Source organism: Aythya marila, assembly GCF_965140915.1.
Source record: "Aythya marila genome assembly, chromosome: Z".
Lineage (NCBI taxonomy): Eukaryota > Metazoa > Chordata > Aves > Anseriformes > Anatidae > Aythya > Aythya marila.
In genome coordinates this window covers 67,778,042-67,805,535 of record NC_139080.1, presented here as the reverse complement: position 1 = coordinate 67,805,535, position 27,494 = coordinate 67,778,042, and positions in this window count along the sequence as shown.

The window sequence follows — 27,494 nt, the reverse complement described above, 5'->3', positions numbered from 1 at the left end:
GTGGAGGTGCACTCTACCCTCTCTGAGGCAGGCTCACGAGCCTGCCACAGCACAGGCGTCTCCTGTTACGCAGAAGACAGAGGTTCCCTCCTCCTGCCGGGCAGCGGGAGGAGACCTAGATCAAGGGGGGGAATGGAGGCAGGTGCCTATTCGGGGTGGTAGGCGAGCCCTCTCTCTGCCCACCTCACCTTCTCATCTACCCTTAAATAATCGATATGAAGGACTAGAACAAGACAATCTAAATGACAAAGTAGACAAACACCCGTCCCAGTTGGAGGGGGCGCCTAAGACAATGCGACCTACACGTCGCATTGCCACATCATCCTTCAAAAAAGAAAGAAGGGCTATTGTTATGGGCGGCTCCCTCCTGAAAGGGACAGAGGGACCGATATGCCGACCAGACCCAACCCGCAGAGAAGTCTGTTGCCTCCCTGGGGCTCGGGTGAGAGACTTTGCCAAGAAAGTCAAGCGCCTGGTACGGCCCACTGACTACTACCCGCTACTGGTCTTTCAGGCTGGTAGCGATGAAGTAGCAACGAGAAGTCCGAAGGCGATCAAAAGAGACTTTAGGGATTTGGGGCGACTACTTAGAGGATCAGGGGCGCAGGTGGTGTTTGCCTCTGTCCTTCCGATAGGGGGGATCGAAGCTGAAAGACGTACTGTTCGCATAAACTCGTGGCTTCGAGACTGGTGTGACCGGCAGAATTTCGGTTTCTTTGATCATGGGAAGGTCTATGCTACACCGGGCCTGATGGCACCGGATGGGATGCGCCTCTCTCGGAGAGGGGTAAGGATCTTAGGTCAGGAGTTGGCAGGGCTGATAGATAGGGCTTTAAACTAGAGTCGAAGGGGGAAGGGGCTAAAACCAGGCACGCCGGTGAAGACCTAAGGGATGGTACGCTAGAATCAGAGGGGCTGTGTGCCAGTGGGGTCCTTTGGTCAGATCCACAAGGTGCTGAGTGTAAGGAGACGCACCTGAAGTGCTTTTACACAAACGCACGCAGTATGAGGAATAAAATGGATGAGCTAGAAGTCCTGGCCCAGTCCCGCAACTACGACATCATCGGCATAAGCGAAACCTGGTGGGATGAGTCCTGTGACTGGGGTGTTGCGATAGATGGTTACAGGCTCTTCAGGAGGGACAGGCAGGGTAGGCGAGGTGGTGGGGTGGCGATGTATGTGAAGCAGGGGCTGGACTGTGTGGAACTTCAGGTCGGCGATGGCAAAGTTGAGAGCCTCTGGGTAAGGATCAAGGGACGAACGAATAAAGGGGATGTAGTTGTGGGAGTCTATTACAGACCGCCTGGCCAGGATGATAGCACCGATAAATTATTCTTTACAGAACTAAGAGAGGCCTCGAGATTAACTCCCCTTGTCCTTATGGGGGACTTCAACTTGCCGGACGTTAACTGGGAGTGCCACACGGCTGACACGAGCAAGTCCAGGAGGTTCATGAAGCACCTAGATGATAACTTCTTGGTACAGGTGCTAACGGAGCCAACTAGGAAAGGTGCCCTCCTAGACCTGTTGCTAGAAAACAGAGAGGGTCTGGTGGGAGATGTGGTGATAGGTGGCCGCCTCGGTCAGAGCGACCATGAAGTGGTTGAGTTCAAAATTTATGGTGACAGAAGGAAAAGTGCCACCAAAACCTCATCCCTAGATATGGGGAAAGCGGACTTCAGGCTGCTCAGGGAACTAGTCAGTAGGGTCCCCTGGGAAACTGCTCTTGAAGGCCTCGATGTCCACCAGTGCTGGTCACTCTTTAAGCGATGCCTCCTAGAAGCACAAGATAAGGCAATTCCAAAATATCGCAAGTCAGGCAGGCGGGGCAGGAGGCCGGCGTGGCTGACCAGGAACATTCTAATGGAGATTAGGCGGAAACAGAGAGTGTTTCGCTACTGGAAGGAGGGCCAGGCGTCATGGAAAGAATACAGGGATGCTGTTCGTGTTTGTAGGGAGAAAGTTCGAGTGGCCAAAGCACAGCTAGAGTTGAAGCTGGCTGTGTCTGTGAGAGAAAATAAAAAGGGTTTTTTTAGATATGTAAATGGAAAAAGGAGAACTAAAGAAAACATAGGGCCGCTCCTTGATAGGGAAGGTCTCCTCACAGACGATGACGTAGGCAAAGCAGAGACGCTTAACGCCTTCTTTGCCTCTGTCTTCAATGCCGATGATGGGCTTCGGGACCCAGGGTGCCCTGAGCTGGAGGACCGGGACGGTGGGGATGACAAACTCCCAACTGACCCTGAAGGTGTGCGGGATTTGCTACTCCACCTGGATCCCTACAAGTCCATGGGTCCGGATGGGATTCATCCCCGGGTGCTGAAAGAGCTGGCGGATGTCATCGCGGAACCTCTATCAATTATTTTTCAACGGTCCTGGGAATTTGGAGAGGTCCCTGTAGACTGGAAGCTGGCAAATGTTGTGCCAATTTTCAAGAAGGGTCAGAAAGAAGACCCTAGCAATTACAGGCCTGTCAGTCTCACGTCAGTGCCTGGTAAAATCATGGAGAAGTTGGTTCTCGGACTCATTGAGGCGCACCTGGGGCACAAAGCAGTCATTGGTCCCAGCCAGCATGGGTTTGTGAAGGGTAGGTCCTGCCTAACTAACCTGATTTCCTTTTATGATAAGATCACCCGTATGGTGGACCAAGGGAAACCAGCTGATGTGATTTTTTTGGACTTCAGCAAGGCTTTTGACACGGTTTCCCATAGGATCCTACTGGACAAAATGTCCACCATACAGCTAAATAAAAACATCATACGATGGGTGAGCAATTGGCTAACGGGCAGGGCCCAAAGGGTTACAGTAAATGGAGCTGCGTCAGGCTGGCGGGCGGTCACCAGTGGGGTCCCTCAAGGCTCCATTTTAGGACCGGTACTTTTCAATATTTTTATAAATGATCTGGATGTAGGAATAGAGGGTATTTTGAGCAAGTTTGCTGATGACACCAAACTTGGAGGAGTTGTGGACTCAAATGAGGGCGTAAAGGCCTTGCAGAGGGATCTGGACAGGTTGGAGAGCTGGGCGATCACCAACCGCATGAAGTTCAATAAGAGCAAGTGCCGGGTCCTGCACCTGGGACGGGGAAACCCTGGCTGCATGTACAGACTGGGCGATGAGACGCTGGAGAGCAGCCTAGAAGAGAGGGATCTGGGGGTCGTGATAGACAGCAAGTTGAATATGAGCCAGCAGTGTGCCCTGGCAGCCAGGAGGGCCAATCGTATCCTGGGGTGCATCAAGAACGGCATCGCTAGTAGGTCAAGGGAGGTGATTGTCCCGCTCTACTCTGCGCTGGTGCGGCCTCACCTCGAGTACTGTGTGCAGTTCTGGGCACCACAGTATAAAAAGGACATGAAACTGTTGGAAAGTGTCCAGAGGAGGGCTACGAAGATGGTGAAAGGCCTTGAGGGGAAGACGTACGAGGAACGGCTGAGGTCACTGGGCCTGTTCAGCCTGGAGAAGAGGAGGCTGAGGGGAGACCTCATCGCAGTCTACAACTTCCTCGTAAGGGGTTGTCAAGAGGCAGGAGACCTTTTCTCCATTAACACTAGTGACAGGACCCGCGGGAACGGGGTTAAGCTGAGGCAGGGGAAATTTAGGCTGGACGTCAGGAGGGGGTTCTTCACAGAGAGGGTGGTTGCACACTGGAACAGGCTCCCCAGGGAAGTGGTCACTGCACCGAGCCTGGGTCCAGAAGCCCATCATCGGCATTGAAGACAGAGGCAAAGAAGGCGTTAAGCGTCTCTGCTTTGCCTACGTCATCGTCTGTGAGGAGACCTTCCCTATCAAGGAGCGGCCCTATGTTTTCTTTAGTTCTCCTTTTTCCATTTACATATCTAAAAAAACCCTTTTTATTTTCTCTCACAGACACAGCCAGCTTCAACTCTAGCTGTGCTTTGGCCACTCGAACTTTCTCCCTACAAACACGAACAGCATCCCTGTATTCTTTCCATGACGCCTGGCCCTCCTTCCAGTAGCGAAGCTCTCTCTGTTTCCGCCTAATCTCCATTAGAACGTTCCTGGTCAGCCACGCCGGCCTCCTGCCCCGCCTGCCTGACTTGCGATATTTTGGAATTGCCTTATCTTGTGCTTCTAAAGAATTATTTAGATGACTTTCACTACCTTACATCATGACTGAAGTTACAGCACTGGAAGGTGTCATAAAACACTGAATATATAACACTGAATATAGTACCATGAGTGAATACTCTCACTAGAGTGAACAGACAGTACCCAAAAGTCTTGGTTGCTATAACCGAGACATATCCTTCCTGTGGAAATGAGGAATCTTTGTGATAGGAGCCTTAAGAAATGTGGCTAGGGGAGAGAGAATGAGACCAAAAAATGCCATTCCCAATGCACAATGTAGCCTTTTTCATATGCTTGCATCCCTGTGAACTTCTTTAGCTGTCCCAGTATTTGAGTTATGACACCAAAATTCATTTGCAAAAGAGCTGACTTCAAGAGCATAAGTAGCCAGGGCACTGTGCATGCTCCATGCTGCTTCTCCTGCACTTGCACCGAAAGCCTAATGAGTTGGGTGGCTGGAGGGAATACCCTTGTGGCCACCTGCATAACTTTGCAAAGGTTGATGGAGTCAACTGAGGCAGCAAAAATGTCATGACCAAAACGTATAGTTTCACTACTCAGCACTGTGTCATTTAATCCCAGAAAATGTAAATAAAAGAGAGAGACAGAGAAGAAGGAAATAAATCAGCCAGTGAATAATTCTTTCTATTTTAAGGACAATAAAATCTTTCCTTTTAATCTCACTTAATAGGACCAGTTTGGTTCAAATTTTTTTTTTTTTTTTTTTTTTTTTTTTTTTTTTTTAAGACTGAGAATAAAATTTTCATGATCATTTTATTTAATCTCAGAAAAACCATTTTTCCTCAGTTTTGTTATGTCTTTATTATGTCTTCTCTAAATTTATTTATATCAAGAGATGCATGTCACACATACACCAGACACCTAGAGATACATTAAGTTTTCTTGCCTTTCAAGGTACATATTTTGATATAAAACTTGATTACATATTAGGCTTATTAACGTGTAGCTCATAATTTTGAGATCCATTCATTAAAAAAAAAACTGCCTTCACAAAATAGCCTTTTTCCAGAAAATGCTCCTCTAGGAATATTTCTTACTGTAGGGTTGCTTAACATCAATTATTTTTAGACATTGAGTAGCTCTTTCTTAAAGTAAATTATTCACTAATACAGAGTAGCAAACAACAGATTAAATAGAAATATGAATAATCCGAAGTGAATGTGAGTAAAGGCTTTAAAAATGACCCTAGTCCTTATTGCCAGATTGGTTTGTGTGTGGTCTCTCTGCTTTATTTCTCTCCTCATGTTGGTGAGAGGCTGACAATCCTTTTAGTGATAAACATTCTCATAAACCAGTGTGTCATCATCATGTATAGACTCTAGTTCCTTTCCCATATTGCTGCACTGTGCACCCTGTATAGCAATTTCATTTTGTCATTCTGCACCGTATCTGATGAATAATTCCCAGCACTTTTTGGCAAGTTTGGACCTACGCTAGGCCTGATGATATAGTGGTATTGTACAAGGCATTTTTCTTGTATTTTCTGACCAACCACAGATAATTAACTACAAGTTTGAAAACCATTGCAGTAGTGAAATGGCTAACCAAAATGAAATAAAGAAAACCCTCTCTTTTAACATCTATCATCATATTTCTTTCACTAATTTGTCCAATGTTTCATATTTTCATGTTTATTATTATTTTTTACCATATACACAGAATCTATTTGATTAGATTTTATAAATATATATATATATATATATATGGACAAGGCTAGTCCATATATATACACTACAATGGACACTAGCCTTGTCCATTCCCAAATAAGTCTCTATTTATATTTAAGAAACGATCAGTGTAAGTTCCACAGGCTATATTCTCATTTTCATGTAAATGTAGCTCCCAACTGCCTAAATACATTAATTAAGCTGAGAGCAAATGCAGAAGCCAAAAGCTAGTTAATGAATGCCAGCTTCATTCAATACATGGGAATATTGGAAAAGCACTTACAGACATCACAGGCTGTCAAAACAGTGACAAAATAAACCTTGAATTCCAGATACATAATCTTTTTCATTAGCAAGAGACTTATTGTTAATGGGTACTATCCCCTCAATTTACACCTTCAGGAAAAGACTCTTTTCAAAGTATTTTCTAGTGTCAAGTGAATATCTTTTCCTTCTCACTCTTCACATAATTATCTCAGACAATGTTTTCTGCAAGCTTTCAGCTTGCCATGTCTTGCAGAGATGGAAGTTAGCAAGCCTTAACTTTTCTGACTTTGCTCCCTTGCCTCACTCTGCAAACCTTTGAATAAAAGAAAACCTGAAAGGTCTCCACACAAAGAATTGATCGACCACAGCTTTACCAAATGGCAGCATGCAGATAGTTCTAGGGAGGAGGTGAGGATGGGACTAGCAAAATAAATTTTTTACACTAAAAACTGAATAATGAGCAAACCTTTCTGCACTTCACAGTATCCAGAGAAAAACAGGAAAACAAAAGGCAGACTGCAGCATACCTGAAGAAAGAATAATGCCATTAGACTGATCTACTGTGACCATTCAGTGTCACTCTGAAGCAAGAAAACTGCTATTTATGAGAGAATATTAAAAAGCAGTCACATTCAGTTGAAAGTTTACACAGTGGGAAGATGGTTTGTAACTGTCCTTGTTAATACTTCTCAATCTCTCAGTTTTATCTACCTGTGACTTACAAAAAGAGATTCCCAGAAATTAACAAATGATATAATATGTTTTATATAACAGGGAACTAATCTTTAAGACTGGTTGGTAAGGTTTTTTATTTGTTTGTTTGTTTGTTTTGTTTTGTTTTGATTTCTTCTATAAAAAAATATTTGGTCCATGGGCTGGGCATACAGCTACCTTATGCTCTAGCATATGAGTGAATTTCCTGTTGATACAAGATGGATCTTTACCTGTGCCTTCTTAAGGGTATACAGCAGCAGATGGGTCAACCATAGGCCTGGAAGCTAGGAGTTCTTCTGTTCTAAGATTGCCACTGATTTCACAGAGAAGCCACAGGAGATCACGGTTTCAAACACAGAGACTTTCTGGTCTGCATATTTTCAAAACCAGCCTTTGCAACTCTTGATTTGTGGAAACTAGATACATACTGAAGCTGATGATAATTATGGGTTCTCAACAACTTTGATGATTGAGCTATTTGTTTATGTACCATAAATCTGATTACAGAAGTCTAAATATAGGCCTTCAGGTCCAGAAACTCTGGACTTAGTTTTCCTCTTTAGAATAGTTTTGGAAAAAAAAAAAAAAAAATAGAAGAAAACACAGAGAACTTAAAAAAAAAATAAATAACAAAATGTAAAATGGAGAGGGGAATTGGAAATAAATATGTCACTAATGGTACAAAGGACAATAGCTTTCCATGAAGAAATGGAAAAAGAGCCAGAGATCACAGGTAAACTCACCCTGTATGTAAGATTCATCATTATGATGATGGACATGATTAAAAGAATCACAACACTGATCGAGTACAAAATTCCCTGGCCTGATGGTTTAGTGTCAGACACATTCCACACAACTTGCAGTGCTGATCACAGCTCTGTGTCTTTTGCATATGTAATTACTGAATTTGCATATACATGTTAGCACTTACATATGTAATTACATGGTTCATACCTGCAAATGTATTTTAAAGGGATTTTTGACCATGTAATTCTTAGTGTGAAATTTAATAGTGGTAACTATGCAGGGTCAAACATTCAGCAAGTTTTGGTCTTTGCATTCTCCCTCTAAGTTAACAACAAACAAAAGGTTTGTTATTAAACAATATTATTGTGCATGAGCTGAAGCAGACTGTGAATCCCCCACCAGTCTCCATCAAATCAAAGAGTTCATTTCAGGAACCACATTCACCTTGAGACAGTAACTGGTACATGGTCTGTCCTACACTGTAAATTAATTAAATATAACGTGCTGCAAAGACATGCTGTCCCCATCAGTGCTTTCTGATTGATAATGTACCTTCCCATCTCTGTTACACACTCTATGATCCTGTCTGTGTAGCTCTCACAGGTGCTCGGGTACCAAAGAACAAACCAAGCACTCTTTCTAAATGGACTACTGACAGCACCAGAGTTTTGGTCAACAGCCCTTCTTTCCTCAATAAAGGTAATTTCTAATGCCTTCAAATATTACAGACACAATTATAGTGTACACAGAAAGTGCTTACTTCCCCAGTGTGATTGCACTGCATGCGTTTGCACACCCAGACCTGACCTTCTGCCCTGTGCCATGAGTGTACATGCCATGTGTGAATGTGTCATGGGCATATCTGCTGCCTTGTGCTGAGCAAAGCAAGAACAGAAACAGCTCTCTGCTCCTTAATGCAGAAGTGTGGAAAGCACTGCAGTATGTAATATCAAATTTTTCTCTTTTCGCCCCTTTACAATACCACTGTATATATTTAATATATTAGGAACATACACATAGCCATGAAAAGACTACTACCTGTGTTGGTACTAATGGATCAATGGCTTTACATGTCAGCATAGCAGCCTGACTAAATAATTAAATGGGAACTGATACTTTTTTTACCAGTGAGCTTCTAAAGCTATATGTGGAAATTTTCTTGAGTTGGACCACTACCAGCTACACTAGATCATTTCTTTTATGTAAACATGAACATGTTGTTAAAGTTGAAACTTGTCTGCATCCCAGCTTTCTCAAGAAACCAGATTTCTTTGGGGACAATCAAAAGATTATTAACTCAGTCTCTGAGCAAGTCCCATGCACCTTCACATGTTTCCTGAAAAATCAGGATGGTCGTCCTTAGCAAAACCTCTCCCCATGACAAGCTTGTTTCTCAGGCCAATCAGATAGAGGGGTGTTTTAAAAGACATCATATAATACTTTAAAAAGACAACAGTAGTTATCAAGTTAGTTTATTACAAAAGTGGTGATAGAGTAACAGCTCAAATTTTGCAGCTCTGATGGGACTTAGTGCATACCATGCATAGACACCTCTCTCCCTGCTGAAATGAGGCCAGTATTACTGCGGTGAGACACAAACTCACAGTGATTTGGGCTGAATTAATAGAAGACAAATAACAGGGATAAGCAGCAATAAATACTGCTGTCAGTTATTGCAACAATTTGCCTAGAGGTGTATTGGAGTCAAAGAAGGACGACTTAGCTCAAAAAGAAGCTACAGATGGTAGCAAATGACTGGAAGTTGTAAAACTGTTCATATCACAGAGAGTAAGTGGTGCCAGGAAAAGTTTGTCCAGGTAATCATTTTGCGTATTGTAACTTTGAATTTGATCTGTCTCTCAGTTTCACTTGAAGTTGTTAGGTAAATTAGAAATGAACTAGAACTTTTAAAAATATCAGAGAAGTGAAAAGAGCCCTCTTTGCAGAGCTCTAATTGCAAATCTTAAATTTTTCTTGTAAGATGCTTGGGAACTGTGCACAAGTATCTCAAAACAAAAACAGCCATGAGATCTATAGATCCTTAAATAAATCCAGAAGTAAATTCTGCTATTCAAAAAATCTTTATAAAGATTCTGTTTCTCTTTGCTCTTAAATATTACTGATAAGGGGGTGGAAAAAGGTGGAAATAGGTAGGAACAGCTGCAAGAGAGAGTCAGTGAGCAAAAGGTGCTGGTAAATACCCACCCTGCCCTTTTCCCTCTTCCCTCTGTGCTAAATTTTGTTCTCTGGGTTTTGAGGATCAATGCCAGAGTGTACATTAGCAGGATACTTGTCCATCTATCCCCTTTTCAGATTTATAAGCTGAAACTGCCACCATGAAAATGTTTTGTTGTTGACATTTTTTGGACTAGGCCTGGCACATATACCACAGAAAAAGTGATCTGTATTTTACTAATTAATTCATCAGTTGTAAATGTGCATTAATGACAAATTTTTGGATGAGGTTCAGAGTCTCATTAGCCTTAATCATATTAACCTAATACAGTTATTTATATCAGGCAGAACAAAGTACAACATTTCTCCACAGGATGTTCTTCTTTAAAGATAATACCAATATGGGAATTAAAGGAACCTGCACAACTTCTTGTTGGGTGAGCAGTATGAAACAATGACGTCAGGCTAATGAGGAAACAATATCTTGTTTCTTAAGGTTCTCCAATAAAAATATGCAGGATGGTGGTGAAGTGGTTCTTCCTCAGAACTTCTTAGCCAGAAAACATGGATTTTACATAGTTCTCTTATAATAAATGTGTCCATGTCCTTACACATAGTTGAAGATATCAGACAATACATGTCATAATGCTCAGTTTGTTCTGGTTTGGATCTGAGGATCTTCTATATGTTTAAGTGATATTATGATTTTGCTTTCCCAGATACTAAAAGAAGGCTGGGGTGGGGATAAAAGGTGTAAAAGGAAGCTCATTCTAGGTGAAAAGAAACAAAACTGACAAGAAACACCCAAGAGCAAACTAGGCTAAGGGTTACGTTTTGTCAAAGACTGTCTCTCAGTAATGGTTTCATTGCAGTTTGCTCACTCAGACATATGACAAGTATAAACATATAATTTGTTCTTCATCTGTAATTTGCTCAGAAGATGTTTCTCAGTCAAACAAGGTTTACTTAATTGTTAAATATCAAAGCTAAGGTAAACTTAAGTACTTTAATCTGGGCTACTCCTAAGAACTAAATGGAAGCTTTACAAAACTGAGTTTGCAACAGTTCAATGCTGACATAGTTTTCAGCATTTTGCCACCAAATCTTGTTTTAAAGCCATTAAACCCATGAAGTCTCAAAAGATATGTATCAGAAGTATCTTTTTATAGTCTATCATATAGCTCTCATTTTGCTGGGTGCTGCTGATTTCAGAGCTCTTTGACAATAAGCTCCATGTTATTACCCCACTCCTCAGGATGCTTGTAGGTTTAACATACTCCTAGGTCAGGCAAGCTGAAGAAGTGAGAGCTGTCTTTGTGGCTTGGACACATATTTAGCTGCTGTCATTACACCAAAACTTATACTTGTACACATGTATAACTTACTGGTAACAAGAACAAAGCATTCATATTAGAAACCTCAGTGACAGACTCAAATCCACATTTAACATCTTAAATAAGTACCTCCAGCATGAAAAGAAAAATATAAATCAATAGATTTAGTACTGCAGCCATCATCAAGATGGAATTTACTGTAGCAAGAATGTCTGGCTTTAACACCTAGGACAGGTCTTTTCATACCAGCAGAGATTTAACTAATTCAAACAAGCATTTGGCATTTGCACTCCTGCAACTTTGAAAATCTCATTGCTAAGTTTGTGAGTCCCAGTTGAGTAGCTGTGGGACCAGAGTGGTGCCTAGAGAAAATGCACCATTAAAAAGTTCTGAAGATCTAAAAATGGACTAATCAATTAGGAATAGCACAAAGATGAGCTGAAAATAACTTTAATTTGGTGTAGCTCTGGTTATTCTTTCATTATTATACACTCATAAATTTTTCATTTTCCCAGTAGGAAAAACCAAACCTCTAAAGTAATCCACTCTCTCAGCCAAAATCTATATTATCCTACCCAGTTTTGGAAGAAAGAAGCACAAGGCTGATTTTTCATAAAGAATACTGATGTTTGTAGTTGTTTGACTCTGTATGACTGAAAGTGTTTAATATCATTTTGAATGTGTTGAATGACATTTTATGAAAGTTTTTCCATTAAATTTTCAGCAATGTGTGTAGCATTTCACCATTTCATTTTTCAATGCATTACTAGTGGTCTCTGTTTCATTTTAGCAGGTCAAGAGACAGAGGGATAAGTAACAAGGTAGAACTGACACAAACATTCAGGAAAGATGATTAAAAAACAGAGCAAAATAACAGGTTGGTAGAACAGCATTCAAGACTAATACAACAGGTCTGTTCTTCAACTCACCACAATTGTCAGAGGCCTAATTATTATCTAAGTCTTTGCTCTTTATCTAGATTCTGAAACAGATTTGCAGGGAGAATGTTTCAGAGTTCTGAACAGGAGAAGATTTTGAATAAGTTTGCTCATCACTGACTCCTAAAGTGATTTTCCACTCATCTTGTCCAAGGCTGCACTCATTCTCATGATGAAATGTCACAGGAACAAAGTCACAGTGCCTACTGTGCCAGTTGCTAAACTAAAATGATGAAAGATGAATTAAAGAGGTAAGCTGGAGACTGTGGTCTCCTGCTGCTTTTGTGTTGACCTCCCAAGCTCTTCTTGCTGTGAAAAGCACCAGCATCCCAGTCAGATTCTCACATTCTTTAAAACTTTTTGTGTTTGGAAGGCAAAGCTGTGTCTGTGTGAGGATGGAGTGAATCCACCTGCCATTTGTCAGTATGGAGAGGAAGGAAAAGGAGTTTCTGACCCCAAGGAAAGTCTACATGAAGTCCAGGGCTGCAGGCCAGTGCATGCAGGCGTGGAGGAGGCTGATTTCAGTTCAGCAGCAAGCTTCCAGGAGACGAAGCAGAAGGAGTATGCAGCCACACCTCACTCTCCTCTCTCAGCCCCCAGGAGTCCTCTGCATATTTGAGTTACGTGTTTCTCTTGCTTTCACGCAGTCCCTTTGCTGGTATAATGCCCAGCTGAAGATGGCATCCAGCTGCATGCAGCCTCCAGCAGGGCAGTGTATGCCACAGCCCTGCAACACGCATGCAATACGTCTATGCATACCTGGCTGTGAAGCCATCTTCTGTGCAAGAGGAAGTATTTACTGGTTCAGTTAGCAGGCTCCAAGTGTGAGCTGTTTTTGTAGAGATGTCAAATGCAGAGGCAAAGTGAATCTGAGCATTAATCTACAGAGTAGCAGCCTTCAGCCAGTGACCTTTTATACCCAGCTCTTCATTCCCTTGAGTGCAAGAACTGGGCTTCTTTTTTTTTTTTTTTTGTGTTTGTTGTGCAAGAATTTGAAGCGAAACAAATGTACTGTTGGCCTGCACTAAGGCTTAGAAAAACAGCAGGAGGCTTAGAAACAATGGCAAACAGCAGCTAAAGGAAGCTGCCCCCAGAGCCAAGCTCTTCTGTAACATAATTCAGAGAAATGGCTGTTCAAGTGCTCAGAAAGGATAGTCAGTTAGATGATAAACATATTCCACTGAAATACCTGTGCACAGTGCTAATGCTTGTCTCTGGAGTGTTTCTTTACCTACCATTGTTATTTGTTTGGTTGCAAAGCAAGGGAAATACTGCATTTTATATAACATTTTCTTGAAATTCTGGCTCATGGGATAGCACAGCAAGGAAGCAAGAAGGCATCTCCAGACACAGGCATTCAAGCATGATTTGTTTTTTCCTATGTGAAGCTTTCAGTGCCGTGCTGCTTTGTGCCATGCCGTGCCGTACTATGAGTGTGGTTTTCATCAGCAGACTGCTGGTAGAGAGAAGTATAATGAGAATCAGTCCTAAGAAGGCAGCTGCATTGCTGCCTGCTTGGTGAAATGCCCACCTGGTGAGTTCCAGCATCTCAAAACTAAAAGGCAGACAGCCGTAACAAGCCTAAGCCACAGATGACCTGAGACTATTCCATTACATCCACTTCTCCGTGTCTGGCCTTTCTTTAGTGGACAGTCACCAACTATATGGTAACAGTGCCTCTAAAAACACATCTGTTTTTCTCCCTCCCTGCTGAGCTGGATGGGTTGGTGTGACAGACAGCATTTGCAAAGCCCCCCTGTGTGCACTACTCCACCTGGTTGAATGGCACAAAATGCTCTGACCCAGCCCTGTGCAGCCTGCACCAGGCAAAACTGTACCACCTTGTGTGAGTCAGGTAACAGCAGAAATGCTGGCTTTTAGCAGTCCTCCAGTGCTGTGCCTGTGGGAGCCCTGTTGTCCATTGGGGTAGCTTCTACACCCCTTTAGAAGTAAGAGCTATGCAAGGTGGCATAAGTAAAGCAGAGATTTCTTCCATCCTCAGTGCTTTAGATTAGGTTTCTTCTTAATTTTGCAAGCATCACACTCATCTGCTCTTTACACCTATACTCCACACTTCTCCCATCAGGAGACAGCTGAGATGTCTTTGACCAAGAAATCCAGGGACATTTCTCCATTCTCACTCCTACTCCTTTCAAATGGACAACCAAAACCATGCCACTTCTCACTCAATAAATCCTAACAATGGAAAGCCTTCCAAAAACAGAGCAACCTGACAATGCTCATTATACACATATATTTGTGGTAGGTAAAGCTGCATGAGTAAAACACTTAGAAGGATTATGAAGCAAGACCTTTATCATCTTTGATAGTAAAAAAATAAATTCCCTACTGGCTTACTAGCAGACGTGCTTGCTGCTGGGAGGCACTCTTGTCCAGACTGTCCCCTCTTGCTATATAATTGTGGTTTGTAAACTTTGTGATTCATTGCCACCAGTCTTACTGAGGTCAGTGGCTTAGCAGGTTTCAAAAAGTGATTAGACATTTATGTTGCTAATTAGATCTTCCACAGCTATATTAAATATGTTAAAATTGTAAGTAGGGGTAACTCTTTGTGCTTTCAGGCATGTTAAAGATGGCTTCTAGCCTCCATCCACCTGATGGTGTGTGTTTATGCAGGCAAACAGGTGGGGTGGCTGAGAGCTGAGGCCCTGGTTTGAAAACTGGTCCTTAATGACTGTGCTGCTGCGTTTCACTCTGGCACTCTCAGCCTGGTTTTCATGATGTGTTTCACAGCTTCTGGCTCCAAGATTGTTATCAATAGTCCAGATGCTGCTTAGAAGCTGAGAGGGAAAAGTAATGAGTCTTTCAGATAGACTGTCCACAATAGGCTAAGTTCTGATCTTGAGCATACTGATGCAAATTGAAGAAAATCAACAGGCTTTAAAATTCACAATTATTTTGTTTTGGAGCCAGGTAACTGAGAACTAGCTGGCTAAAAGGGCACTGTCCTCAGGAGAGATGGGGATTCAGAGCTCAGGGCTGGGAGGACCCTGTGCTGCCACAGGACTGTGGAATGTCTCTCCCACAGCTGTCAGCGAAACGTTTTCTCTTGAGACCCACACTCCTTTGCCATCCTAATGGGCACATTCAAGCTGCATGATAAAGAGTTTTTCTTCATGGGAAACAGCATTCAGTTTGCTAACTTAGAGGGGATTGTTTGCTACATTTACTGTGGAGGTGAACAGTTCACTGGAGCTTTCATGCTCACCCAAATTCACCCACATGGTATTACACGGATTACTAACAGCAATTCTTATTTATTTATTTATTTATTTAATTGTGTATGCACAACCCAGGCATTAGACGTTCTGCTATAAATCTGAGACTGAGCAAAGAGGTGACATTTTTTAAATTCATGGTGGGAAAGGTCAGAAAAAGTGGAGCATTTTTCACAGACAGGATTCAGGCTGACTGTAAAACAGAAAAGAAATAAAAACGTTTCCTTTTTTCTTCCCTCATCTCTGTGTGCTATAAACCTAAGGAAATGCTGAGTCTTAATCTTTTTTTTTTTTTTTTTTTTTTTTTTTTTTTTTTTTTAATGGCTTTATAGTTCAAGAAGTAGAAATCCATTTGACTCTCAAGTGTAGGGAAAAGAATAATTTCCAAACTTGTCACCACTCTTTTCTCTCTTTCAATATTTGCAGCTAAGGCACATTGCCAGCTTTGTGACCATGATTTTCAGCACTTTATCAAGAAAGATAAATATGCAGAATTCTATAGAAAGCAAACATGGCTTTTAGTCACACCTGTGTGAATCCAGTTATAACTCCAGAGAGGTAAAGAGCAGAACTCCAGCTTTTCACTGCCATAAATGACATCAGAAAATGAGTTGTGAGAACCTACTTGAGACAGAAGTTGCTTGAATAGAAGAATGTTTGAAATCACTTTTCTTTTTCTATCTGCAACCTACTAGTGTGCCTGTGGATTTATAAAGCCCTAATGGAAGGAGGAGTGGATGCATGACAGGTCACAAGGAGACCCTCTGCAGAGGCATGTCCAGGCCAGCCAGTGAAATCTATCTGTGTGGCACCTGTTAGTTACGCACAGCAGGACTGTCCATCATCCCTTGTAGTAGCTCTGCATTTCCATAGCACACCATGGTGCAGGCAGAGGAGAAATTACTCTCTAACTATGAGACAGTGAATGAGAAATTTCTGTCCCTGTTTACGCTGTCAGACCACCATCCGGCATGCTGTACATCAGCTGGAGAGGGGGCAGGGAATGCAGTTCATTTCACAGGCATCTGACAAAGCTTACTCCTCAAAACAAGCTCTCAGGCATTTATCTTTGCTTTATACCGTCTAAGATCCCATAAAAATACTGTTACTGTTACTGATTGGGTCCTCTAACATGAGGAACAGAAAGAAAAAAAAAAAATCAAACACATGGGAATAGGAGAAAACACACACAGGTTGCTATGACTTGGAGAACATTAACTTAGTATGACAATAATCCTAAGGAAATTTTGAAGTGAGACTGCATATGGTTTTGTCTGTTTTTCCAGATGGGGGAGGGAGGTTGTAGTTCCTCTTTAGGATCTCCCCTGTGGCTCACCTGCATGACCATTCAAACAACCCCAAAATTTTGCATACCCCACTGAGCCATTCTCTCTTGTATCTTACACTGAGCTTCGCTGGCCTTTATACCTCCACCATACTGTCTCATTCTTATCCCAGATCATAATGGACTATGTTTGCAGTTCCTGGTGTGAGCAAAGACTCATGCTGTTACTGTTTCATTTTCAACACGAGACACCAGCTACTTTTTCTCTTTGTGACCTGATGAAATAAGGATAAAGAACCAATGACTTCCTGATCTCTTTTCTGTGGCCAGTTAGTCTTGGCTTCAGTGTCCCTTAGATACCTCTCTGAAACTGGCTGATTATTTCACCATAAAATTAAGCCATTAAACCAATACTTGCTGCTGCTATGTGTCTGCTGAGATTCAAGTGAGCACAGCATTATAAGACTAGACCCTTACTTAAGATCTTAACTATGGCTGCACATCCTGAAGAAAGGGACAGAGACAGAATGGGGAGGAAAGCCAGAATGGTAATCTGTCCTGAATTCAAGACAAAACACCTGTGTTTTGAGACACTCTCTTCTTGCTATCTGTCTTCCATTCACTCTCATGACATCTTTGTTAGGTAGCAGTGAATTACTAATACAGGAAATAAAAATAGACTTATCAGGGATATACAATAGTCACATTTACCAAGGGAAATGAAGCCCAGAGCAATGTGTGAAGCTAAACAATGTATATGCCCTTCTATAGTCTTTTCTTTTCACCTGAAATAATGGTCAGAAGGTGGTCTGCAACAGAAATTCTGAGATCTGTGGCAGGCATTACTGAGAATGAAAACCTAATTTTAAGGTAGTATTTCTACTTCTATGTCTTAGCTAACACATATCTCATGAGCAAACACAGACCCAGTTTGTTCAGTTATTTGAAGAACATTGCAACTGTGTTACTGGCAATGTTAACTGCAAAGAAATACATGATTTTCTAACACACAATCAAATAAGCAAACTAAACGACTAAAAAGAAATGGATTGCAAAAGTGATCTTGCTACTGTTAACCAGTAATTGTTAATTGAAATGTAGCAATTCTATTAATAGCACATATAAAGGCTGGCAAAAAGTAATGAAATGTAAAAAGCTCTTCCAGAAAAATTAAATGTTATGATCTTCTAAGCTATTTATTCCGTGACTGCTAAACATGATGATGTGAAGCTTTCAAGTATGAAAAGAAATGTGCAGCAGGAGCTAAAATTCTATAAATACCCAGTCTGCATGATTCTGATAGGAACTATCAAGTTTTAACCAAAATCTCAAGAAAAGCTACTCAAATTTGCAATTATACTTACATGTTCAAAGCATTGCTGCGGGGTTTCATCTGCATGATACCACAAAGGAAGTATTCTTCTGATACAACTTGCACAATATTTTCCAAACATAAATGTTTGTATCTGTTGATTTTGTTTTTCCTTCTTATTTTTCTTGACCCATATAAAAGGCTCATGCCATTTAATGACTACAGCTTCAGCACATCATTAGAAAACATGTATGTCTTTTCTATTTAGATGCGGATTTTAGTGGCACATTGAAACTATACCAGTTTTGTTCTTGTGGCTTGTATTGTCACTAAATGCCCTTGATCAAAATCCAAATTTATCTTATGCTGTCAGGCATGGTTTGTTTGAGGAATCCAAAGAACTAAATGAGTGATACCCTCTTGAAACCACTTGAATGCTGTGGATTAAAAACCCTGACTTTTGCATTAGGAGAGATGGCTGTTCTCACAGATCTTGTCCATAGCTATTCTAGGCTTTATACAGGCTTGGGGGTTAGACTAGTAACCAAGACGATAAGCTGACTTAAATTATATGAAGAAAAAAAAAAGAAAAAGTAAAATCATCTTGAAAAAAAAAAATACACTGAGAAGTTCAACAATTATCAGATCTGCAACATTTCTCAGTGGAGGTTACTGTTATGATTGCTGAATCTACTCATTCATGTAGTAGGTTCTTTGCAATGCAGTGAAGACAAGGCATTTATCCCAAGTGACTGCAATCTAAAATCTGCCCAGTATCAGTTAGTATGTCTGCAAAAGAATGTCACTGGGTACAGTGGGGCAGGTGTCAGGAATTTGCACTGAAGTTGGAGAATTGGGACCAATCTGAACTAAGGCAGGAACCATAGAGTATAAAACAAAAGAACAAAAATCCTTTTTTCCTTCCATCTCCTCTATCGATACACAACAGGAAGAACTAGGACCAGTAGCAGAACACAAATGAAAACAAAACCAAGATTACACAGTCACTAAGTGTAAAGTCACTAAAGAAGCTAGTGTCATAGAGCAAAAAACAGTGTTGGCAAAATGACACCTTTACAGGGTTGAGACAAACATTAATTTTGAAGATGAATTTGAATGATGAAAAAGCAACAGAGAGAACTTTTAGTCAAAGTGGTAGGTAACAATTGTGTACTTGTAATGGACAATTGTTAGGGTGCATGAATGAATAATCACAGTATATTTACTGAGATTTACTTATTTATTTATTTTGAGCAATTATCCTTCAAAATTTTTCAATATGTTTAACAGGATGTTCACACCAAGAAAACATTTGCTTAGTGAAAGTGATCTGCCGTATTTGTGCTTACTATGCAAATGTTTACCAGGAGCTAAAAGGGACATCTTTTGCTTTACAGCAACTTTTCAATAATTACATTTATGCCTAATTGCATATGATTAATTTTATAGTCCTAGGTTACCCAAGGCACTGAGGACAGTCAGGGCAGGCTGATCTCTATCAGTCTCCTCTGTGATACTGGGCACTCCTACAATGATGCATGGATAGCCAGCTGTAGCACAGTTACAGCGCAATTAGATGTCACCATTAATCTAAACTCAGAAAACAGGTTATTAGCTGCAGCAATTTTAAATCGTGAGATTTAATATAAAACACTTTAATTATATTGTGTTCTGTCATATAAACTAATTAGCAACCACACAGACACACACACACGTACACAGCATAGCAAACACAGGAGAATTCACAGTATGTCATTCATGCATATGAAAATACTTGGTTTCTGTCCTTGGCATAAATGTTTTCAGCAGGAGTCACTTACTGCCTTGTTTTCTCTCAGTTATCAAACCTGCTGTTTACAAGACAGACAGCTCTCTGCCCCTTTTGCCTTAGCCAGGTTCTTTCCCTCAGATGTTGTTTCTCAGGGTTGAGGAAGGTAAGATGTTATGTCCATGCCTGTATCTACAATATTTGCAGCTACCATGACTGATCCAGAGAAGAACAAGCATTTGACAACTTAGCTGCACATAATATCACCTTCAGATTCTATGGAAATGACATCCATCCCAATGTCTGCTGGGAAAGCCACACTGCAGGCTGTAAGCAATCCTGGAGGGCACTGAGGATAACTTCCTTGTCCAGGTATCAGACAAACCAGCCAGAGAAGTGTTGCTGGGCCTGGTGCTTTCTGGTGTAGATGAACTCATTAAAGAGTTTAAGATTGGAGGCAGTCTGGGCTGGAGTGACCAAATCCTGGTTGAGTTTGTGATCCTGACAAAGAGCAAACTCAGGACCCAGAATTTCTGCAGAGTGACCTTTCAGATTTTTAAATAGAATGTCCTATCCCTGGAAGTGTTCAAGGCCAGGTCAGATGGGACTTTGAGCAACTTGGTCTAGTGGGTGGCATGGGCGGGGGGTTGGAACTAGATGATCTATAAGGTCCCTTCCAACCCAAGGAATTATGTGATTCTATGATTCTGTGGTTGATTCTCTGATTCCATGGTTCTATGATTAGGGCTGTGATTAAAAAAAAAATAAAAATAAAAAAATGTGGGAAATGCAAAAGTCATTCTGTTGACATTCATTATATGGATATTTTCCCTCAACTGAAAATAAGTTGAAAGGCTCTCTGCTAGGAGCTTAATTAAACACAAATAACATTAAAGACAGCCTTCCCTCCTCCCCCTGCAGTGAATGTATTTACACACAATCATATATGCATATATGTAAGTATACATATTTGTTCTGAAGTATCAGTGTTACAAGATAGTTTGAAACAGTGAAAAAACACTTCAAGCCCAATGACCATTAATGTTAACCCAAAAAAATAATTAGCATTAAACTTAATAAAGAGGTGAATGGCTGAAATTTCCTATCTTATGTCATGACAGAAGTCAAATTACATGGTGCAGAAGTCTCATTTAGACTTAAAATATTTTCCTTGAATTTAATAGGATTAGGGTGATTTACATCACCTCAGGATCTGGCCCCCTGTCTTTTCTAGAACTAGGTAAATAATTTGCCACAAGATACTTTATTAATTTCAGCTCCATCCTCCCTTCCTGTCATGTTTGTGACACGTCAGATGTCTGTTTTCTACTTGCTGAGATTTATTCCGCACTCAAAGATATTCATCCTGTGAGTTACTCCAAGGCTGGTCCTGGCATGCTCCATGGAAAGCATTTTCTATTCAGAAGCAGACTGCAGTAGCTGGTCATTTAAATCACATGGTGAGTGTAAGTTACAAACCCACAGGAGACGACAGCTCACGCATGCTCTGCAGCGACTTGCTAGGGCAGGATAGTTTTTCTCTGAGGTGCTTCTTCATGCTGAGCATAGCACAGCCCATGGCTACAGCCTGAAGTTGTTGAATTTTATGCACACTACTTGTGTCTGCCTCTAAGGATGTTTCAGGGGCTTTGCTTTGGAGGTAGAGGAATGTATCTGCTGTGGTCTTGACTTTCTTGACTTAGAGATTTGAATCAGGTGGAAAGAAGATGGAGCCACAAATCAGGGGACTGTGAGATAGCAGAGCACTGAAATCAGGGTGGCTAATACTGGGCAAGGATTTCTGGGCAGACCTAAGACAAAAAGGGTACTGAATGAAAACTGGGACCAGCTGGCCAGGGACTAGGAGTCTGGCAGAAGGACTGACAGTGATATGGGGTGGGAGACAGGCTTATGTTAATTCCTTCTTAAATCCATTGGGATGGTGTTAATACAAGCTTGTTCCTCTTTATTGAAGTAAGAATGGAGGACAGGTCCTTCTCTGAAGAGATCTGGTGTGTACATCTGGGAAGGCTGACTCTCCACCTTTCCTGCTGCAGAAAGAGCAGAACTAAATAGAAAGCATTAACATGGGTGCAAAAGGAAGAAAACTGTCTGCTACACTTGTACTCTGCACAGGTGTGAATGACAATATGACAGCTTATAACTTATCAGCTTATAACCGAGGAACTGAGAAACTGACCCAGAAAGACAGATTGGAAGAACATGTAATTTTCCATTCAAGTGGATTATGTCATTCTGTTTTTCTTGCTAGTATCAGTATTTTTTTTTTTCCTTAGCCTATATTTTGCCCAAACATTATTTTTTTTTTTCTTGGTTTCTTGCCTTGACTTTAGTTCTGTGTTTGGATCTGACTTGCTGTTTCAGCTGAAGAAATCTTGATGAAAGAGGTTTGCCCTCTCCATATACACCCATACATGCACCCACAGAGACTGCTACACACACACGCCCTGAGACACAATGGCTTTACGCACAGGATGCTCTGCCTCAGGAGGGCAGGTCACACAGCTCTGAGCTTGGCAGCATCAGCTTCAGGGGACATTTTAAGAACTAAGTTAGCTGCTATCAGTCAAAGTCAAGTATCCTGGAAAAGGAAATCGTAGTCCCTAGTTTTGCATCAGGAAGGAATCTCCCATCCTGAGGAAGAAAGATTAGCTTAACTGTGTGTGCAATTGCTCAGGAACAACTTCCCAAATTACAATGCATGAAAAGATCCCAATTTAGAACCTTAAGGGAGTAAAAGGACAGGGCTGTATGCAGATTAAAGCTCATATTCATTATTGTTATTAAATGATCTAATTTTAGAAAAAAACAAAACAAAACAAAACAAAACACACTATTTTACATGAACCAAAAGCACAGCATTGTTAAAATACATTAACTAAAAATTTGAATAATAAAGGTCAAATCTGTGTATGTCTCAGAAATAATAATATGCTGTAATGACAATACGTGATTAAATATGAAAGTGTTCTTTGTTGACTGAGCTGGTAACTGAGTATATTTTCTTAATATCTTTGTTGGATAAACACACAAACACACACATATGTAATTACAAACTACATGTAACTGACCCCATTTTACAGCCAAATTTCATGATACTTTTATTCTTGTAATACTAGGTGATTCAGAATTGGGGACACAACCTCTCTGAATGTGAAAAAATCTCATTAAGATAGAAGATATTGGGAAAAATTACATGGAAGATTAAAAAACAAACAAACAAACAAACAAAAACAAACAAAAAAACAGAAAACAAGAAAACAGTTGCAGTGGCTAATATGGAAAAAAATCAGTGGATAAGGAAATTCCTGCTCAACAAAAATAGGAATATTTCACAGTGAAAGAGAACTTAATAGCTTGTTATATTTTAGTCCAGAAATATATTGTCTTAAGTTTGTAATAACAATGACTAAGTTGTGCTTCCTCAGGCCCAAATCTCTCTTCATTCAAGAATGATAATTTATTTATGATTAACTGGACGTAAAGTAACTAAAGAAAACCTCACAGTACAAACTGTATGTTGAATACAAACTGTCCAGCAGTACTTCCACTTACAGATGGAAGTTATCACTCTCTTGAGGTGTAAACATTCAGGAAAGAGCTGGAGGTAGGAAGTGGTCAAGCTAATGTGAATAGGCACACAGCATCTCACAAAGGGTGAGAGCATTTCTTTGCTAGTCTTCCTTTATTTTCTATCAATACCTCTTTACAGCTAAGCCCCTTGTTGAATTAAGAGCATCCAGTCACACCAGACTAATGCCAGGGACTGGCACAGGTAGGTACAGCCATGCACACTTGGGATGATAACACCTACTGTATCTGCAGCTATACCTGGAAGCCGACAAGCTCTTCAGTGAAGTATTTTGGGAGTGAGATTACCAGCATGTATTCAAAGATTTTACATTAGCTTTCAGATTGCAAGATTGCCATTATCTCCCAGAAAAGCAAGAAGCTACAGCTCTGCCTGTGGTGTGTGTTTTCTGATGCATGAGCATCCTTGTTTCAACAGTGAATTTTCATCTTTCTGGTGTTGTCCTACAGGGGAATGGGCACTAGCTATAGAAGATGGGCAGCAGACCACTTTTCTGACAGATTACTTGGTTTCCAGTGTGATTATTACACTGCAAAATGTCAGAAGAGCTCTCCTTGTGTTTCTGTTCCTTGTCTGTAAAACATAAGCAATAATCACAAACAAACAAACAAACAAACAAACAGAAGCAATAGTAAATGCCAGTCTTCCCACATTTTCCCTGTGTTGCCTATTCAAATAATAATCTCTGCTAGGCATTCTCTTACATATATTTCTAGAGTATGCAGTAAAAAGAGCCCCTGATCTTGGCCACAAACATCTTAACATAAATAAAAATACTAGGTTTTGTAAAGATATTTTTTCAGATCTATTCAGATAACAGTATGAAAGCAAGTCCTAAAAATATTCAATGTCAAGAATATTCTCTCCTTCTGCTGGATAAATAATATATATATATATATATATATAGTCAACGTGAGTTCAAAATCTTTCATATAATCCCTCTTTCTCTATAGAAATTGTGTTTCTGCCTAATTAGAGAATTCTAAGACAAGTACTTTAAGATGGAAGGTATATACCTAATGCTTGTAACAGAGCCAATGTCTATTAGGGTTGGCTGATTAAAGAAGCCGTAGTTCTCAGTGATAAATAGCTTCAAGTCTAAGATAAGACAAAGGCACTTCCAAAGAAATCTTTCATGTCATGGAAGAGGAAGCAAATTTGCAAGTGTATGTTAAGGGTTGTTGCTGGATGCTCTTTACAACCAGTGGTACAGGAAGTTCATTAGTTGTTTTTCATCTGTACTCAGTTAAATCAGCTGGATCTGACAGGAAATAGATGCACAGGAGTTTGTCTCAAAATATTAAAACAAAACAGAAAAAGGAAGGATTGTTACTACTGACAATGATGTCACAGTATGCTACCTGCAATGACTGTGTGAAATCAAAAAGAGAAAAATGAATGCAGTTGCCAAACACTGCATGCATATTACATGGAAATTCATTGCAAATGTGATTTCTGTTACAATACCTTTAGAAGAAAAATATATTTCACAAAAGTGATGATGGCACTGCAAGCTATAAGAAGTTAAAAAACAAACCACAAAACAAACAGCCAACCAACCAACCAAAAAAAAAACTAATAGCCCTCCCCCCCAAAAAACAAAACAAAACAAAACAAAACCAACAAACACACACACACAAAACTAAAACAACAACACAAAAAAACACCAAGCTTTTCCTATGATAAAAAGTGTCTTAGTCTGTGCTGGACAAATCCTTCAGAGATCTAAGTGAAGAGGGGTAAAAAAGGCTTAGCTTGGAGGCTATTTCTTACTACTTCATGCATCAATCATTTTCTCAAGAGAAACTAGTAGGAAACAGTCTTTTCTGTGAGTAACTATACAGGGAATTAGCTTCTTCTTTACCTTGCATAGTCTTTTATGCCTATGCAAGTGTGTCCAAGTCTGAGCAGAAGACAAAAAACACAAGACCTCTGCTCATGCTAGTGGAAGCACTTTACATGTGCCTTAAAAAGACCCAAACAAACAAACAAACAAACAAGAGGCAAGAGCTAACCCAGTTGTTGCTATGAAAGCTTTATTTCAGGTAGCCAAATGTCATGTGAACATATGCAATTTCTACCATGCAGAGTAAAAGCTACAAACGTGCAAAAGTTTCACAGAATCACAGAATCACAGAATTTCTAGGTTGGAAGAGACCTCAAGGTCATCGAGTCCAACCTTCAACCTAACGCTAACAGCCCTCCACTAAACCATATCCCTAAGCTCTACATCTAAACGTCTTTTGAAGACTTCCAGGGATGGTGACTCCACCACTTCCCTGGGCAGCCTGTTCCAGTGCCTCACAACCCTTTCAGTGAAGAAGTTCTTCCTAACATCTAGCCTAAAACTCCCCTGGCTCAACTTAAACCCATTCCCCCTCGTCCTGTCACCAGGCACGTGGGAGAACAGGCCAACCCCCACCTCGCTACAGCCTCCCTTGAGGTACCTAAAAAGAGCGATAAGGTCGCCCCTGAGCCTCCTCTTCTCCAGGCTGAACAAGCCCAGCTCCCTCAGCCGCTCCTCGTAGGACTTGTTCTCCAGGCCCCTCACCAGCTTCGTCGCCCTTCTCTGGACCCGCTCAAGCACCTCGATGTCCTTCTTGTAGCGAGGGGCCCAAAACTGAACACAGTACTCGAGGTGCGGCCTCACCAGAGCTGAGTACAGGGGGACGATCACCTCCCTAGCCCTGCTGGTCACGCTGTTCCTGATACAAGCCAGGATGCCGTTGGCCTTCTTGGCCACCTGAGCACACTGCTGGCTCATATTCAGCCGACTGTCCACCATCACTCCCAGGTCCTTCTCTGCCTGGCAGCTTTCCAACCATTCCTCTCCCAGTCTGTAGCTCTGCTTGGGGTTATTGCGCCCCAGGTGCAGGACCCGGCACTTGGCCTTGTTGAACTTCATGCAGTTGACCTCAGCCCATCGGTGCAGCCTATCCAGATCCTCCTGCAGAGCTTTCCTACCCTCAAGCAGATCGACACACGCACCTAACTTGGTGTCATCTGCAAACTTACTGAGGGTGCACTCGATGCCCTCGTCCAGATCATCGATGAAGATATTAAAGAGGACGGGTTTGAGTCATTTTAAGAGGGGGTGCCCACCCCATACTGCTGATCCAGGGAGGGAAGGAAGAAAGGCCCAGGCCCATGGAGGAGGGAATTGTCCAGGCTCCTGCAACTTGGTCAGCCTGTGCTCCGGCTGTGGCACTGGTAGGACTACACTGATGATTCCCCCTGATGATTCCCACTCCTGACACTTATCTTCAGTCCCCTGCTTGATTTAAGGGCTTGTGCCTGAGGCCTTGTCTTCCTGGTCAAGTTGCTCTGGCTGTGGCACAAGTCCCTGGCAGAAGGTTGCATGATTTTGCAACTTACTAACCAGGATGGCCCCACCATAACTATGTCCAGAAAGAGATATATACCTTTTTTTTTTTTTTTTTTTTTTTTTTTTTTTGGCCATTACCCCTCTCCCCCATATAAAGCTCCCCAGCTGACTTCGAAATGAAAGAGCTTAAATTGTTTATTTATTTATTTATTTATTTTTCAGGCTGAACCTTTCACACTAGGCCAGTTAGAGGGAAACTCAAGGTGAGGAAAGTTTTGGTATGACTGAGAGAAAGGCACAAATAAATAACACTTCCACTGTATGATAATATAGACCTTTGGAAATCCAACTGCTCACTCAAAGAAGTGTCAGCCTTGATAAGTTTGCTCAGAGCATTGTCCAGGTGAGTTTTGAGTGTCTTTGATAATGGATATTATACACTGCTGGGGCACTTATTCTGTTGTTTGTGAATAAAACAAACAAACTGTTGTCTATATATCAATTTAATCATATTTGCATATGGTGTCTTGAGTAAAACAGAATAAATTAATGAATATTTGCAAGCAGTAAAAACGACATCAGCAAAAAAATAAATATTTTTCTTGGTTCATAATCAGATGTGCATCTGTGTTAATAAAAACTTTGACCAGATCTGTAGCTTTTTTATTTTTATTTTTGCTGTAAATTGAAACAGTTTAATATGCAGTCAGCTACTGATATGTGCTGATCGTCTAAACTGTGCTGTTATTTACCTCAGTATGTCCACATCCTCTTTAAACAATTCACTTTTATCATCTTAGTTGTGTTTGAGGCTGGTGTTTAGCCAGCATTTTCATGAGGGAAAAGTAATACAATGCCCATCTGGAGCATCTCCTTCAAATAGCTCATTGTTGTAAGGGACAGTGGGTCACCAGTTCTAGTCAAGATTTTCACTGGTAAAAATGGGATGTTTTCTGAACAATTTTGGTATTGTTTCTCTGGGAAGATGCCTAGAGAAATG